Raw genomic sequence first — 17640 nt, 5'->3', positions numbered from 1 at the left:
TTGCCAATACATTCATCATGCCATCTTCCCCACTGGCAAACATCAGAATCTGTGCTGATATTAAAAAGAAACTCCCAGTGTCAATCAATGAATCACTATTTTCAATACTAACATTTCCATTAGCAAAAACCTATTCATGACATTTTATTTCCTTCAACAACATATTCCCTTATGAAAACAAGCCATCATAATTATAGCCCCACTTCAAAGATTTTGTAATCACTTGGAGCTGCCAATGATTTTTTTTGAAATCATTGGTTCCCCGCAGTGATAATGATAGGTTGTAAAATCAGCCATGCAGTTCAAAACCTGTAATGATAGCCCTCTGGCTTATATCAAGAGAGAGAGTAAAAAGCAAGGACTATTTTTTTGTGTAACAGCAGACTGTGAAACAGTCTTGACAGATATCTTGACAGCTTCACAGTTCCAATCATGGGTTTATGCAATTTACAAGCATTCGTGTCTACTTTTAATAATCCCAATGGGCATGTGGTTCTTTGAAAGGGCACCATAGGAGAATTCTCCTAAAGGACACCTTACCTCTCTCTGGACTGATCCAAAATTATAACCTTCCTCTCCAAATATCTCCAGTACCTTTAAAACATTTCTGAAAAATATGAAGCTCATAAGTTATGTTTGGACATCCCACTGGTAAAAATCAGATCAGTTTGAAGGCACTTCAACATGTGAAAAGTACAGTATACTCCATTCCCCACCAGCCAAAATGGGGTTGCTATATTTGAGTGTGGAACATTTGGAATTGGAACTCTGGTCCAGTTTTGGCTAAGCTGGAGATCATCTCTGGGCTTACAAGAATTCAGATCTTTCTGTCCTCTTGACAACTCATTTCCCTATGTATGCTTGTGTCATCAACAAATTTAGCAACTATTCAGACTCTTCGTTCAAATCATTGATATGAACTGCAAGTTAGTGGAGGTCCTCAATACTGATCCCTGTGGCACTGCCCACCAACCTGAAAATGGGCCATTTATCCTTACTGTGTTGCTGGTTAAAGCACAGCAGGTTAGGCAGCATCCAAGGAACAGGAAATTCGGGCCAGAGCCCTTCAACAGGAATGAAGGCAACAACTCAAAAGAGAAAACTTTAAATGAATGTTTGCGGGGAATAGCCAGAAGAATGGAACTGAGTGGATTACTCTGTCAGACTATTGGTATGAATGGTAAAATCAGAGAACTCATTAAAAATAGAAACACAAATCAAGATGTTTATCCAGTTTGCTTCAGGAGAAGATAATGTGCACTGCCCATTCCTGATGAAGGGCTCTGGCCCGAAACGTCGAATTTCCTGTTCCTTGGATGCTGCCTAACCTGCTGTGCTTTAACCAGCAACACATTTTCAGCTCTGATCTCCAGCATCTGCAGACCTCACTTTTTACTTGAACATTTATCCTTACTCTCTACTTCCTGTTAGCTATGCTGTGGTATTGTACATTCACTACTCAGATTTACACATCAACTTTAATAACTCTGTTTTTGGAGAACAAGCTGGAGAATTGTGCAAAATTAGTTGGAAACACCTCCTCTATGAGCGTTATGGGCAGTGCACATTATCTTTTCCTGAAGCAAACTGGATAAACATCTTGATTTGTGTTTCTATTTTTAATGAGTTCTCTGATTTTACCATTCATACCAATAGTCTGACAGAGTAATCCACTCAGTTCCATTCTTCTGGCTATTCCCCGCAAACATTCATTTAAAGTTTTCTCTTTTGAGTTGTTGCCAGTATCCTTTCAAAAGATATATTATTCCATGTCATACAAGCATCTGAAAAGGATGGATAAATAAAGGTCAGCAGGTCCATCCAGTCTGTTTCATTTAGACGTTGTGTGTCGTTTATTTGCTGATGGGTTTTGTGTGTGAAGCTGGCACAGTCAGCGTTTATTTCCCATGGCAAACGTGAGGTGCTGGAAACCAGAGTTTAGATTAGAGTGGTGCTGGAAAAGCACAACAGGTCAGGCAGCATCCAAGGATCAGGAAAATTGACATTTTGGGCAAAAGCCCTTCATCAGGAATGAAGGCAAGAAGCCTCCAGAGTGGAGAGATAAATGGGGGGGGGGATGAGGGGACAGGGAAGAAGGTAGCCAAGAGTACAATAGGTGAATGGGGGTGGGAATGGAGGTGCTAGGTCAGAGAGGAGGGTGGAGTGGATAGGTGGGAAGGAAGATTGGCAGGTAGGACAGGTCATGAGGATGGTGCTGAGCTGGAAAGTTGGAACTTAGGTAAGGTGGGGGAGGGGAAATGAGGATACTGGTGAAGTCCACATTGATGCCCTGGGGTTGAAGTGTTCTGAGGTGAAAGATGAGACGTTCTTCCTCCAGCCGTCGGGTGGTGAGGGAGCAGTGGTGGAGGAGACCCAGGACCTGCATATCCTCGGCAGAGTGGGAGGGGGAGTTGAAATGTTGGGCCACAGGGCGGTGGGGTTGATTGGTGTGGGTGTCCCAGAGAAGTTCCCTAAAGCGCTCTGCAAGAAGGCGTCCAGTCTCCCCAATGTAGAGGAGACCACATCGGGAGCAATGGTACAATAAATGATATTGGTGGATGTGCAGGTAAAACTTTGATGGATGTGGAAGGCTCCTTTGGGGCTTTGGATCATGGTGAGGGAGGAGGTGTGGGCGCAAGTTTTCCAATTCCTGCAGTGGCAGGCGAAGGTGCCAGGAGGGGAGGGTGGGTTGTTGGGGGGCATGGACCTGGCCAGGTAGTCACGGAGGGAACGGTCTTTGCGGAAGGTGGAAAGGGGTGGGGAGGGAAATATATCCCTGGTGGTGGGGTCCGTTTGGGGGTGGCAGAAATGTCGGCGGGTGATATGGTTAATGCGAAGGTTGGTAGAGTGGAAAGTGAGGACTGGGCAGGGGGGGTTCTGTCCTTGTAACGATTGGAGGGGTGGGGTGTGAGGGCAGAGGTGCGGGATGTGGATGAGATGCGTTGGAGGGCATCTTCAACCACGTGTTATTTCCCATGCCTAATTGATAAGTGCTGTGGAGCTGGTTATTGATCCACCCCAGTCAGTGTGGTATACATACACTCTCAAAGCTATTAGGAATGAAATTCCATGACTCTGACCCAGTGACAGTGAAGGAATGGGGATATAGTTCTGAGTCAGGATGGTGTTTGATTTAGAGGGGAATTTGCAGGTGGTGGTGTTCCCTTGGATCTCCTGCCTTTATTGTTCTACCAGGCAGAAGGTCATGAGCTTTGAAAGTTCTCCTGGAAGAGACTTGATGAATTGCTGAATTCTATCTTGTTGAAGGTGCCACTGTGTATTGGTGCTGGAGAAAGTGCATGTTTAGGGTGGAGTTCCAGTTAAACAGGCTGCATTGTCCTGGCTGATGACAAGCTTTTTGATTGTTATTGGAGCTGCAAACATCGAAGTGAAGAGTATTCCATCACACTCCCAACTTGGTTAAAAATCACACAACACCAGGTTATAGTCCAACAGGTTTAATTGGAAGCACACTAGCTATAACCTGGTGTTGTGTGATTTTTAACTGTGTACACCCCAGTCCAACACCGGCATCTCCAAATCATAACTCTCAACTTGTAGGTGGTGGACAGGCTTCAGATAATCAGGAGGTCAGTTACCATAGAATTCCCAGTGCTTGATCTGCTCTTGCAGTCACAGCATTTATACAGCTGGTCAAGTTAAGTTTTTGTGTAATTCTGTTGATGGTGGTTGTAATACTGTTGATTGGCAGAGTGAGATGATTAGTTTGTTTAGTGATGATATTGCCTGGTACTGGTGTGACATGAATGTTAGTTGCTATTAGCAGCCCAAACCTGAATGTTGTCTAAGTCTTGCTGACCACATCATCTGCCACATTAGACTCTGAAAGTCTAACTACTTAAAACCCATCCAATAACTGAAGGCTTCTTACAAGTTGGAATCATATGTTAGAAGTCAATACTCTCGGAAGTAGAAACATAGCAAGAGAGAATCGTGATAATTTAAAGAAAAGGAAATAGGATTGTAAGGCTTTAGAATACTTGAGAGGAATGGGTCATTACTGCAATCCAGCCACTGATAATAATGAGTGCCTTGCAATATATGAGTGTGGCATGCTGGCTCAGTGGTTAGCACTGCTGCCTCACAGCACCAGGGTCCCAGGTTTGATTCTGGCCTCGGGCAGCTGTCTGTGTGGAGATTGCACATTCTCCCTGTATCTGTGTGGGTTTCCTCAGGGTGCTCCGGTTTTCTCCCACAGTCCAAAGATGAATTAGCCATGCTAAATTGCCTGTAGTGTTAGGTGAATGGGTAAGTATAGGGGAATGGGTCTGGGTGGGTTGGTCTTCGGAGGGTCCGTGTGGACTTGTTGGCCCGAAGGGCCTGTTTCCACACTGTAAGTAATCTAATCTAGATATTGAAAGAAAACACTGAATATATATTCAGAACATTGCAAAGTATTTAACTGACAAAGAAACAGTTTTGAAACATAGCCACTTTTGTAATGTAGGAAATTTACAGAGGCCAGTTTGCACATGGCAAGCTCCCACAAACAGTAATGTGCAAAGGTCAAATCAGGTCAAACTATTAAAATGGAGCCCCATGTATAATGTAACATATCATAGAGTCATAGAGATGTACAACACGGAAACAGACCCTTCGGTCCAACCTGTCCATGCCGACCAGATATCCCAACCCAATCTAGTTCCACTTGCCAGCACCCGACCCATATCTCTCCAAACCCTTCCTATTCATATACCCATCCAAATGCCACTAAAATGTTGCAATTGTACCAGGCTCCACCACTTTCTCTGACAGCTCATTCCATACATGTGCTACCCTCTGCGTGAAAAAGTTGCCCTGTAGGTCTCTTTTATATTTTTCCCCTCTCATCCTAAACCTATGCTTTCTTGTCCTGGACTCCCTGACCCCATGGAAAAGACTTTGTCTATTTATCCTATCCATGCCTCTCATAATTTTGTAAACCTCTATAATTTCACCCCTCAGCCTCAGACGCTCCAGGGAAAACAGCCCCAGTCTATTCAGCCTCTCCCTGTAGCTCAAATCCTCCAACCCTGGCAACATACTTGTAAATCTTTTCTGAACCCTTTCAAGTTTCGCAACATCTTTCCAATAGGAAGGAGACCAGAAAAATGCAAGCACTTTTAATCCTTAACAAAATAGACATAAACTTGCTCATGTCTGGTTTAGAATTGTTCCAATAAATCTCTCAGTTTTCATTTGATTAGATTTTATGCATGCATATATAAAGTAAACAAAAATCATTTTAATTCCCGCTCCCTGGAATCTGGCAGCCTTAAGGTTTGAATGACTAGATTGTGTTGCCATATTCACATTCTGTTCATGTGTCACGACTCCCAGAAAACAATGCCAGGGAATGGACAGTAATAGCACCAACCCAGTGAGGCAGCAGGAGACAAATGTATAAAGCAACTCATTGTGTTAACAGCTCAGGGGGGAGAGAGAGAGAGAGAGAGAGAAGTTACAAGTAAAAATAAATGGCAACCAAAGCCTCTGACTTAATTTTTCACTGAAAAGTTCTGTCTTCATGGCTGAACTATATAAAGAAGGTGAACATAAAGGACAGTTCCAAAGGAATTACGCTAGGTAGCCATTAAATCTGATAGGAGCGACTTGAGTCAATCACTTTACATTATATTAAATTCTGCATTGATGATCAGCAAGAGAATTAATTGAAATCTGATTGAACAACGGCAGAAACTGAAGGCTATAACATCTTGCCTGTGAATGTAAACTTGCCTATGAAGCGTATTCTATTGGTAAAAGATTAGACAAAGGCGAGCTGCAGTTGTGGGTGGACAGGAGTCTGTATTAGCCTGCGGGCGGACATGCATTCTCTCCCTGCGCTTTCTCTCAGCCATCTGTGAAACATATCCATGATTAGATTTGTCCTGTAGGAGTAATTCTTAAGTAGCCCATCGCAACAGAAGGTATGTGAATTTGCAATTATTGAGTTCAGTGGCAGGGAGAGGTGGGCTGAGGGTCTCCTGTCGTCAGCTCTCATTTTTAAAAAAAAAATCCAGCTTTGTTTAAAAAAAACAAAAAAAAGAGGAGGCTCCATTAAATTCAAGATTAAGCATTCAACCCAGAAACGCAGGAGGTGTTTATTCGCTTACATTGGCTGACTTTACTGCTTCTTTCTGGCTGAGAAGCCTCAGAGTTCCCCTGGGATCTGTGTGAGGAGTTCAAATTGCCCATATTGTCCATTAATGTCTTAGTCTAATACGCTCACGAATTTATTTTTGTCATACATTGTAAATCTATCTATTGTGTGTAACTCTGGTCTGATGTATTCTGATCAAGGTCAACATTAAAGCCATGGATACTGTCTCGATTAGTCAGGCATTGTTACAGAAGTATTTGAAATAATCGTGGATTTTTATAAACGTTGAATTGATGCCTCTAAATTCATTGAATGTTGCCCACTGCCCCTGAAGTTGACAATAAATATATTTTCTGGATGCCTTACACTCAAATTGCTCAGGGTGCAATTTAAATGAAGGCAATTTGTTACACGTAGTTGGGAGGAGAATAGCACATGTTGGATAGAGAAAATAAAACTTGGCCACTTGCTTGCATTTAATAGTCTCTGACGCATGTGTTCCTCAGTATCAAACCCGCTCTATCACCCACCCATCACAGCAAGGAAATGGAGTTCACAACGCTGCACAAACACTGCCAACTTGAAATGCTATTGGAGGTCAACCAGCAATTGAGAGAGAAAATTGAGTTTATATTTCTATTGAAAGGAAGGGTCAAATCGAAATTAACATAACTTTCAACTTCCACCATTCAGTTAGATTCAGTCCAGTTTGATTCATGTGCTTATTTAATCATTAAATCTAACACGACCACTTGAGTATTGACAGGGCAGTAAGAGGGTATCCAGCCATTTTCTCTGACCAGTATGTTAAAAAAAAATGCATTTTAAGTAAATCTGGACTTCACAGAATTTCTTTGGAGGTAAAGGAGGCCATCTGGCCCATCATGTCTGCATGGACTATCCCCAATGGACATTTAGGCCAATCTCCTGCACATTCTTACATTTTGCTTAAGAGTACAATTCTCTTCTGAATGTTCAGTTGATCCAAATTCCACCACACACTCAGGCAATGTGTGCTCATGCTTAATTACTTGTTACAGGAAAAGGTTTTTCCTTTTCTCTGCTTTGCGTCCTTTACCGATTATTTTAAATTGAGATTAGAAGTATCAGGACCTGACCCCAGGGAAAATGTTGATGATCTGGAGGTGAATATAGATCCTGTTCTATTGGAGAATGGTGTTCCTGGAATTTAATGCACACCAAAGGTATATCTCAGGAAATCTCAGGCAGACAGCCCATGGTTTGTCATCTCTTTAGTTTAGTGAATGGAAGCTGTATTTTAGTCATTCTCCTGAAATGTTGCTCCAGTAAGTGCTGCTTTTCAATAGGATCCTCAAATCAACCCTACATTCATTCGCTTCTGGGGGTGCCTTGTTTGCTGGAACAGAACATAGGAGCTTTGGAACAGGAATAGGCTATTCAGCCCCTCATGGGCTGATATATGATTGAACTTCGTAGATTGGGGAGTCAAAAACTAGACGGCATAGGTTTAAGATGAGTGGGGGAAAGATTTAAAAGAGATCTAAAGCATGACTTTTTCATGCAGAGCTGCCAGAGAAGGTGTTGAGGCTGGTACAATTATAATATTAAAAGGCATTTGGATGGCTATATGAATATGAGGGTTTAGAAGGATATGGGCCAAATGCTGGCAAAAGGGACTAGATTAATGTGGAATATCTGGTCAGCATGGACGAATTGGACTGCAAGCTCTGTTTCCACGCTGAACATCTCTATGACTCTCTGACCCTCCTTTGGCCCATACCCCTTGATATCTTTGCTTAACCAAATTCAAAACAGGTTCACATTTGTTCAGTAAACCTACATGCCAGGTTAGAAATTAATACCATTTTTTAACAGCAGTTTCAATTAAAGTTCAAAAGAGATCTTGACAAGTGGGGTTGTATTGGACAAGGGCCATTTGCAACATCAGTGGCAGTAGGGTTGAGGGAGCAGGTGGTGAAGCTGGAGGGTCTGTGAAATATTTTACATTTTGAATAGGAAGTGTCCAGGCATTCCTGCCTCAGCTCTGTCATTTCGCTGGATGGGACACAGTTGCAGTGGCAGAACTGAAACTCTGAGGTAATGTTTTCATTGAGTTTTATATTTGAACTATCTGCAATTGTCAAGGCTATCTCAGTTGAAGCCGTTTTTTGTGTGGCATTAAGAAAAACAAATGAATAAATTATTGTAGTTTTCTATTTTATTTTTCCAATAAAGGCATTAACCTCATGAATTAAAATAAGTAATCGTTAAAAGAACTTGACGTCAATATGCAGATTTATTTGTAGATGCTTGGTTGCTTACCATTCCCCATCTACCTTCTGTACGTTGTCCAATCAACGTGATTAGTTTCATGCACACTTCTGGAGTAGCTGGGACTCTACTCTGTGCCTTCTGGCTTAGAGATTGGGACACTACCACTGTGCCAGAAAATTGCATGAGAATTCATTTGGTAAATCATAAAATTTCATATTTGAGCTTGTATAGCGATGACGATATTGACTTTAGGAGATAAGTAGAATTAGCTCCTCTTGATATATCTCACGCAAGTTTCATAGCCAGTGACTTCCAATACTTAAAATGTATGCAAATTTAGGACAAGGCATTTGGAACTGACTTTTCTAATTGCTAGTTACATGGTGGGCAACAGTGAGAAATGTGGGAAAATATGTTGAAGTTGAAAAATCTGAATATTGACACCCCTTACCAATTCAGCCATGGGTTCTGATCTTACTCAGAAGCACGACTGCCTCATTTTCATGCATTTTCTTCTCATTATTAGCTAATCTTGCCTCTTTCTACACACCTCATGGATTCTCCCCTCTCTCCTGAGAAACTAGATGGCAATAACCCAGACTTGAAAATACCTCTGGTAGATGCTGTTCACCACTTTCTTCTCTAGGCCTCCATTCCAAGGTCAATTCATCACCATTTTGTTGCATGCCCCTTGGATGGTGTCAAACAAAGCCAGTGTCAGCAAACAACTCGCCTCACCACATTGTCAGGGCTGATCGCTCCTTCATTTTGGTTAATTTAATCACTATCTCATTTTGACTTCAGTTTTAATTGCGAAACAAGGAACAAAAAAAATTTACAGCCCAGGAACAGGCCCTTCAACCCTTCAAACCTGAGCCGATCCAAATGTACTGTCTAAATCTGCCGGTCAATTCCCAAGCATCTGTATCTCTCTGCTCCCCATCTACTCATGCATCTGTCCAGATGCATCTTAAATGAATCTACTGGGCCTGCCCCTACCACCTCTGCTGGCATTGCATTCCAAATGCCCACTACCTTCTGTGTGAAGTGCTTGCCACATGTATCCCCCTTACACTTTCCACCTCTCACCTTGAAAGCATGACCTCTGGTTATTGAATCCTTCACCCTGGGAAAAAGCTTGTCTCTATCCACCCTGTCTATACCCTTCATGATTTTGTAAACCTCAATCAGGTCCCCCCTCAATCTCCTTTTTTCTAGTGAAAATAAACCTAACCTACTCAACCTCTCTTCATAGCTAGCACCTTCCGTACCAGGCAACATCCTTGTAAACCTTCTCTGCACCCTCTCCAAAGCATCTACATCCTTTTGGTAATGTGTCATCCAGACTGTACACAGTATTCTAAATGTGGCTAAACCAATGTCTTGTACAACTTTAACATGACTTGCCATCAATACCCCATCCAATGAAGGCAAGCATACTATATACCTTCTTGACCACTCTATCCACTTGTACAGCAACCTTCAGGGTACAATGGGCCTGCACTCCCAGATTGCCCTGCCATCAACTTTTCCCAAGGGTCTCCCATTCATTGTACAATTCACTCTAGAATTAGACTTGCCTAAATGCATCACCTCACATTTGTCTGGATTGAAAGCCATCCGGCACTTTTCCGCCCAACTCTCCAGGATGACATAAGGGAATGGGTTACAGAGCCGGTCATCACTACCTGCAAGTTGTTGACAATCAAGAGTTTAAAGTTGAATATGACCAATCATAAGTTTGAGGGCTCATATGCTATAGCAGTAGTGTCCCCACCTCTGAGTCAGATGTCCTGGGTTCAATTCTCACCTTCTCCAGAGGAATATCACAAAATGGCTGAATAGGTTGATTAACAATAAACATGAAGTTCCTTACTTGATTATTGTCAATGAACAAAGTTTATGTGTGAAATTGAGCTTGAACTTGACATTAGAACTGAGTTTATTGGTACTGTTTAAAGTTTAAAATCACACATCACCAGGGTATAGTCCAACAGGTTTATTTGGAAGCACTAGCTTTCAGAGCACAGCTTCTTCATCAGGTGATTTTGGAGTATAAGATCGTAAGACACAGAATTTATAACAAAAGTTTACAGTGTGATGTAGACAATAGACAATAGATGCAGGAGTAGGCCTTTCTGCCCTTTGAGCCTGCACCACCATTTAATATGATCATGGCTGATCATCCTTAATCAGTATCCTATTCCTGCCTTATCTCCATAACCCTTGATTCCACAATCCTTGGGAGCTCTATCCAACTCTTTCTTAAATGAATCCAGAGACTGGGACTCCACTGCCCTCTGGGGCAGAGCATTCCACACAGCCACCACTCTCTGGGTGAAGAGGTTTCTCCTCATCTCTGTCCTAAATGGTCTACCCCGTATTTTTAAGCTGTGTCCTCTGGTTCGGCACTCACCCATCAGCGGAAACATGCTTCCTGCCTCCAGAGTGTCCAATCCATTAATAATCTTATATGTCTCAATCAGATCCCCTCTCAGTCTTCTAAACTCAAGGGTATACAAGCCCAGTCGCTCCAGACTTTCAGCATAAGGTAGTCCCACCATTCCAGGAATTGACCTCGTGAACCTACGCTGCACTCCGTCAATAGCCAGAATGTCTTTCCTCAAATTTGGAGACCAGAACTGCACACAGTACTCCAGGTGTGGTCTCACCAGGGCCCTGTACAGCTGCAGAACCTCTTTGCTTCAATACTCAATCCCTCTTGTTATGAAGGCCAGCATGCTATTAGCCTTCTTCACTACCTGTTGTACCTGCATGCTTACCTTCATTGACTGGTGAAAGTGAGGACTGCAGATGCTGGAGATCAGAACTTAAAAATGTGTTGCTGGAAGAGCGCAGCAGGTCAGGCAGCATCAAAGGAACAGGAGAATCGACGTCTTCTTTAGGAATGAGGAGGGTGTGCCAAGCAGGCTAAGATAAAAGGTAGGGAGGAAGGACTTGGGGGAGGGGCATTGGGAATACGATAGGTGGAAGGAGATTAAGGTGAGGGTGATAGACCGGAGAGGGGGTGGGGGTGGAGAGGTCAGGAAGAAGATTGGAGGTCACGAAGGCGGTGCTGAGTCTAAGGGTTGGGACTGAGAAAAGATGGGGGGAGGGGAAATGAGAAAGCTGGAGAAATCTGCATTCATCCCTTGTGGTTGGAGGGTTCCTAGGCTGAAGATGAGGCACTCTTCCTTCAGGCGTCGTGTTGCCATGGTCTGATCCGTGCGGTACCCCACTGGTCACTGCCTGCCATTCCGAAATGGAGCTGTTTATCACGACTCTTTGTTTCCTATCAGCCAACCAACTTTCAATCCAAGTTATTACTTTGCCCCCAATACCATGTGCCCTAATTTTGCTCACCAACCTCCTATGTGGGACTTTATCAAAAGCTTTCTGAAAGTCCAGGTACACTACATCTACTGGATCTTCCCCGTCCATCTTTAGCGTTACATCCTCAAAACATTCCAGAAGATTAGTCAAGCATGATTTCCCCTTCATAAATCCATGCTGACTCTAACCTATCCTGTTACTACTATCCAGATGTGTCGTAATTTTATCCTTTATAATAGACTCCAGCATCTTTCCCACCACTGAGGTCAGACTAACTGGTCTATAGTTTCCTGCTTTCTCTCTCCCACCTTTCTTAAAAAGTGGTACAACATTAGCCACTCTCCAATCCTCAGGTACCGATCCCGAATCTATCGAATTCTGGAAAATAATCACCAACGCATCCACGATTTCCCGCGCCACCTCCTTCAGTACCCTGGGATGTCGATCATCAGGCCCCCGGGACTTATCAACCTTCAGACCTAACAATCTCTCCAACACCAATTCCTGGCAAATATAAATTCGCTTAAGGTAAGGTCCTTCAGCCAGTGTTACCTCAGGGAGATTGCTTGTGTCTTCCCAAGTGAACACAGATCTGAATTACCAATTCAATTCTTCTGCCATTTCTTTGTTCCACGTAATATATTCCCCTGTTTCTGTCTTCAAGGGCCCAATTTTTTGCCTTTCACATACCTAAAAAAGCTTTTACGATCCTCCTTTATATTTTTGGCCAGTTTACCTTTATACCTCATTCTTTCTCTGCATATTTCCTTCTTGGTAATCCTCTGTTGTTCTTTAAAAGCTTCCCAGTCCTCTGTTTTCCCACTTATCTTTGCTATGTTATACGTTTTCTTTTTTAACTTTATATGTTTCTTAACTTCCTTCATCAGCTACGGCCACCCATGCCTCCTCATAGAATCTTCCTTCCTTTTTGGAATGAACTGATCCTGCAACTTCTGCATTATACCCAGAAATATCTGCCATTGTTTCTCCACTGTCATCCCTGCTAAGGTATGGACACCATTGAACCTTGGCCAACTCCTCCCTTATAGCTCCATAGTTCCCTTTATTCAACAGAACTATTGTCACTTCCAATTGTACCCTCTCCTTCTAAAATTGCAGATTGAACCTTATTGTATTATGGTCACCACGTCCCACTGGCTCCTTCACTTCGAGGTCCCTGACCAATTCTGGTTCGTTGCACAATACCAGATCCAGAATTGCCTTCTCCCTGATAAGCTCCAACACTAGTTGTTCTAAGAATCCATCTCGGAGGCACCCCACAAAGTCTCTTTCTTGAGGTCCAATACCATCCTGATTCTCCCAGTCTACCTGCATGTTGAAATCCCCCATAACAACTGTAGTAACATCTTTGCGACAGGCCAATTTCAGCTCCTGATTCAACTTACATCTGACATCCAGACTACTGTTTGGGGGCCTGTAGATAACTCCCAAGAGGGTCTTTTTACCTTTAGAATTTCTCAGCTCTATCCACACTGACTCTACATCCCCTGATTCTAGGTCCCCCCATGCAAGGGACTGAATATCATCCCTTACCAACATGGCCACCCCATCCCCTCTGCCCGTCAGTCTGTCCTTACTATAGCACGTGTAGCCTTGAATATTCATTTCCCAGGCCCTGTCCACTTGAAGCCACGTCTCAGTTATCCCCACAATATCGTATCTGCCAATTTCCAAAAGAGCCTGAAGCTCATCCATCTTATTTCTAATGCTTCGTGCATTCATGTATTGTATTTTTAATTTGTTACTGCCCTCACCCTTCCCATCAACTCCTATTTCACTCTATTACACCATGATCCCTTTTTGAGTTTTCTGCCTCATTGACACAGTTGTCTTTCTTAACTTCCCTTGTTCTAACTTTCCCTTCAATTTCCTTCTTAAACATCCAGTTTGTCCCCTCTTCCCGGCTACTTAGTTTAAATGTAGCTCTAACTGAAATTATATAGTGAAAAAGACCTGGATTGTTTGTTAAATCTCTCATCTTTTAGAATGAATATGTTGGCTTCAGTTCTTTCATATGTAAATTGCAGAACGTTTTTAGAAGTTACATTCTCAAATGAACTTCAACAATTGGTGAGCTGCCTGTGTGAGACTGTCTGTGCTACAATGTTCAGATTGATTCTAATCTTAAAAATGGATTTAGAGAATCCTACATGGCTTCATGCAGTTTTTGAGCAAAATAAAATAATTCTGCAAGTACAAATTCACCCCACAAACATATATCTATCTATATGTATGTATGTGTGCGTGTGTGTACATGTGCTTGGGGGCAGTGCTTATGAGTGTCTGTGAGAGTGTGTGGATGTGTGTGAGTGTGAGTGTAAAGAGGTATAAGTCTGTGAGAGGGTGCACATGTGAATATGGGAGTGTATGGATACCACCATTACCCATGGGGACACATCCCACCATGTACGTGGCAGGTGCTCATGCGACTCAGCCAACATTGTCTATCTCATACGCTGCAGGCAAGGATGCCCTGAGGCATGGTACATTGGCGAGACCAAGCAGAGACTACGGCAACGGATGAATGGACAACAGACAGACAGGAGTGTTCCCTTCCAGTCAGAGATCACTTCAGTGGTCTGCGACATTCAACCTTGGACCTCCGGGTGATTGTCCTCCAAAACGGTCTTCGGGACAGGCAACAACAAAAAGTGGCTGAGCAGAGGCTGATAGCCAAGTTCAGTACCCATGGGGACAGCCTCAACCAGGACCTTGGGTTCATGCCACACTACAGGTGACCCCAATGCACTGCACACATGCACAGTCACTCTTAGACATACACTCTCATCCACACGCACTCCAACACACGCTCACACACTCTCTTACACACACACACACTCCAACACACACTCTCCTACACACACACTCACACACTCTCCTACACACATACTCACACAACTCACACACACTCCTACACACACACTCCTAAACACACACTCCTACACACACACACATACACACACACACTCACTCTTACTCACACACATACTCACTCCTACACACACATTCCTACACACACTCCTACACACACACTCTGACACACACACTCCTACACACACACGTACGTACACACACACACACCCCTACACACACAAAACACTGCTACACTCACACACACAAACTCTCCTACACCCACACACACCTACACATACATACTCACATCCTGCACACACACTCCTACACGCACACACACCTGCACATACACACACACACACTCCTACACACACACACACCCCTACGCACACAAACACTCCTATACATACAAAACACTGCTACACTCACACACACAAACTCTCCTACACCCACGCACACACTCCTACACACACATACTCACATCTTGCACACACACACTCCTACACGCACACACACCTGCACATACACACACACACACTCCTACACACACACACACGCCTACGCACACAAACACTCCGATACATACAAAACACTGCTACACTCACACACAAACTCTCCTACACCCACACACACACTCCTCCACACACATACTCACATTCTGCACACACACACTCCGACACGCACACACACACTCCTACACACACACACTCCTACACACACTCTCCAAAACACACACACTCACTCCAACACACACACTCCTACACACACATACACACTCTGATACACACACCCTCCAACCCACACACACTCCTACACACACATACTCACTCCTACACACACACATACACTCCTGCACACTCACACTCCTGCACACACACACACTCCTGCACCACACATATATTCACCTCTACATACACACACACACACATACTCACCTCTACACACACGCATACTCACCTCTACATACACACATACTCACTCCTACACACACACGTACTTACCCCTACATACACGAATTCTCAGTCCTACACAGATGCATACTCATTCCTACACACATACATACTCACTCCTACACACACACTCACTCACTCCTACAGACATACACATTCACTCCTACACACACACTCACTCACTCCTACAGACACACACTCACTCACTCCTACACACACACACTCACTCCTACACACATACTCAATTCATTCCTACACACACAATCACTCACTCCTACACACACACACTCACTCCTGCATACACTCACTCACTCCTACACACACACACAGACTCACTCCTACACACACACATACTTACTCCTACACACACAAATACTCATTCCTACACATACATACTAACTACTACATACACACTCATTCTGACACAAACACACTCCTACACACACACACACTCTCGCTCCTACACACATACAGTCAGTTCTACACACATGTACTTACTCCTACACACACAAATACTCATTCCTACACACATGCATACTCATTCCTACATACACGCATACTCACTCCTGTACACACACACTCACTCCGACACACATACATACTCCTACACACACACATACTCATTCCTACACACACATACTAACTACTACATACACACTCATTCTGACACAAACACACTCCTACACACACACTCACTTCTACACACACACATACTCACTCCTACACACACATACTCACTCACTCACTCACTCCTACACATACATACTCACTCACTCTTACATATACACTATCTCACTCCTACACCCACACATACTCACTCCTACACACACACTCACTCCTACACAATACTCACATTCACTTCTACACACATACATACTTATACCTACACACACACACTCGCACACATACTCACTCCTACACACACACACATACTCCTGCACACAAATACTCACTCCTACATACACCCACATACAGACTGACTGCCACACACACATACTCACTCACTCCTACACAGACACTCACTCCTACACACACATTCACTCCAACAGACACACACTCACTCCTAGGCACACACTCACTTCTACGCACACACACTCCTGTGCACACACACTCTCCTACACACACAATCACTCCTGAACACACACACACACTCACACACACACAGTCACTCCTACACACACATACTCACTCCTACACACACGCACACACACACACACTGCTACACACACACATACTGACACTCACTCTTACACACACACATACTCACTCCTACACACACACTCACACACAAATCTCACTCCTATACACACATACACATACTCACTCCTACACACACATACTCACTCCTACACCCACACATACTCACTCCTACACCCACACATACTCACTCCTACACATGCACTCACACACACACTCGCTCCTACACACACATACACACACTCATACTGACACTCACTTCTACACACATACATACTAACACCTACACACACACACTCGCACACACTCACTCCTACACACACGCATACTCACTCCTACATATACACACACATACTGTCTCCTTCACTCACACATACATACTCACTCATACACATACACATGCTCACTCATACACACACATACTCACTCCTACACACACACTCACTCCTAAACTCACACACATACTCACTCCTATTCACACATACTCACTCCTACACCCACATACTCCTACACTCACACATATACGCTCCTACACTCACACATGCACACTCACTCCAACACACACATACACACTCATTCCTACACACGCACATACTCACTCCTACACACACATACTCACTCCTACACTCACACACATTCACACTCCTACACACACATACTCACTCCTACACTCACACATACACACTCACTCCAACACACACACACACTCCTGCACACATACACACTCACTCCTACACACACACACCTACTCACTCCTATACACACACATACTCATTCCTACACTCACACACATTCACACTCCTACACACATACTCACTCCTACACACATACTCACTCCTACACATGCACACATACTCACTCTTACACACACACATACACACTCACTCCAACACACACACACTCACTCCTGCACACACACACACACTC

Source organism: Hemiscyllium ocellatum, chromosome 28 (genome assembly GCF_020745735.1).
Source record: "Hemiscyllium ocellatum isolate sHemOce1 chromosome 28, sHemOce1.pat.X.cur, whole genome shotgun sequence".
Classification (NCBI taxonomy): Eukaryota; Metazoa; Chordata; class Chondrichthyes; order Orectolobiformes; family Hemiscylliidae; genus Hemiscyllium; species Hemiscyllium ocellatum.
This window is presented reverse-complemented; position numbering follows the sequence as displayed.